This window comes from Rhagoletis pomonella, unplaced genomic scaffold (genome assembly GCF_013731165.1).
Source record: "Rhagoletis pomonella isolate Grant_MI unplaced genomic scaffold, Rhpom_1.0 Rhpom_scaffold_00008, whole genome shotgun sequence".
Taxonomy (NCBI): Eukaryota; Metazoa; Arthropoda; class Insecta; order Diptera; family Tephritidae; genus Rhagoletis; species Rhagoletis pomonella.
In genome coordinates this window covers 5,230,538-5,232,537 of record NW_023458562.1, presented here as the reverse complement: position 1 = coordinate 5,232,537, position 2,000 = coordinate 5,230,538, and the positions used below count along the sequence as shown (strand labels likewise).

The 2,000-nt window shown below is 35.2% G+C and overlaps 1 long non-coding RNA gene across 3 annotated transcripts in view; it reads left to right on the top strand.

Annotated features, from left to right (window-relative positions):
- The first annotated feature begins 1,417 nt into the window (after positions 1-1,417).
- LOC118745106 overlaps positions 1,418-2,000 on the top strand; it is a 759-nt gene continuing 176 nt past the window's right edge. The window contains exons 1-4 of one of the 3 annotated variants that reach the window (XR_004993611.1): positions 1,418-1,579; positions 1,661-1,710; positions 1,766-1,871; positions 1,948-2,000. This is a non-coding gene — a long non-coding RNA (uncharacterized LOC118745106). The other 2 variants (XR_004993612.1, XR_004993610.1) reach the window with 2 other exon arrangements.

Genomic DNA, 2,000 nt, shown 5'->3' with positions numbered 1-2,000 from the left:
ATATATACATACAGTAAGTATTATGCGACTTTTGCTAGAGTAGCTAACATTTGATGCTATTTGTTTCAGAATACATAAGGATTTCGCACTGTTTTGTTAGTGGGCATGAAATTACTTTAAATACTGGTACGTTATCCACCAAAAACTAAAAATCTAAAAAATTTTACATAGAGCACTTTGCAAGTGGACTACTCAAATGGGAAGTTTGGTATCTACTTTTAAAATACCTACATATATAAAAATCCTACAGTTTGGGTTGACGATTTTTGTGTTATAGGGTTAAAAGCGTAATGATTTTCTGTAAAAGTAATAAAAAACGGCGCACAATTAAAAAAATCGTCATTTGCTTGTCGAGATCGTCAAGATAGTTAAAAATCTTCCAAATGACCAAATCGTCGACCTGCCAACACTGACCACTTGGAAGAAAAGTTCTGGATTAAAACGATGAATCCGCATTTTAATGTCTCGTGTACTTTACGTGGCAAGTGGTAAGGACTAACATGCATAATAATAATAATAATAATAGATTGGCGATTACACATATGTTAGTGTTTCGCCGAGCTTCTCCTCCGATTTGTGGTGTGCGCCTTGATGTTGTCACACAAAGAGGAGGGACCTACAGTTTTACGCCGACTCCGAACGGCGATTGTATTTTAATGAGAAGCTGTTTTTCATGGCAGAAATACACTCGGAGGTTTGCCATTGCCTGCCGAGGGGCGACCGCTGTTAAGAACAAACCATTTTTCTACATTTTTTTGCGATGTTGCTTTGACCAGGGTTTGAACCTAGGCGCTGCGGAGTGGAAGCGCGCACTGCTTACCACTACACCACAGCGGCCGCCCATGCATAGGGAGATGAAAATAAGGTCAAGGTAGCAAACGCCAGCTTCTGCAGACAGTTAATCTGTCTGGAATCGTTTTCGAAGTTTCTAAAATTTTAGCATTTTTAGTAGGGATGTGCGATTAATCGGTTAATCAGTTTATTAATTGATCATAATCCTGATTATTTAAAAATTTTATTAATCAGACTCTAATTAATCAGATCCTGAGTAATTCCTGGTTACTCAAAAAAAAAAAAAAAAAATGGAATCTGAATAACTTTGTTCATTTCTTTCGAGTTTGCTTTCATACCAAATGAATTTTTTTTATGTACAATTATGTATGTATGTATGTTCGCTTGCACATTCAATATTTTTCTTATTAATAAAAATAAAATGCCAAAAGAGTACGTACTATGTAGTACATACTACATAAATATGTACATTTGTATATAGTTCCTTAAAATGAAAAACACGTATGCATATATGGGCAAATCCATGGTGAAATAATAATAAGGTGTTGTCACTTAGGGGGTGGTTGTTGTAGTTTTGGCAATTTCGGCATACCAGCGTTACAGTAATGCCTACTCTGTTTATTCCAATTTCCTTTCTGGGCAAAATAGAACAAAAAATGTAGCAGACAACAATCTTGTGAAAAAAGTAAGCGTAGGTATCACTATTTCTTTGAGTCTCCTTTTCTCTGACTTTTCGTTTCAAATTTATTGGAAAATCTGAGCGATAGTTTGCAATAATTGTGATTTTGTAAGTAAATTTTTGCTAAAATATATACATATATATGTGCATATTGATGAAATTTAATTGTTTATATATTTCTTCAAGTAGGTTGAGCTATTATCCCGCAAAAAGCAGCGATTTATTCAAGATAATTCCAGGTAAGTTTCGCAAACTAAATGCATTCACCAAACTAATGTATTTTTCTCACAAAAGGTTTTTAGAACAGCACCTTTTAAGTTTTAGAGCTGGCTACAGTTGTTTATTGGGGCAGTGTCTCATCAGCGGCGCTACCAACAGCGGTGTTATAAGCAAGTTCCAGGTAGGAAATTGTTAAATCCAACATATTTATATCATCAGAATCTAACCAGTCTTTATGTTTGTGTTTCTTCCATCAGATTTTTGGAGCAGTGTCTCGCCAAGCTGCGCTACCAGCAGCGTTTTAATAAGC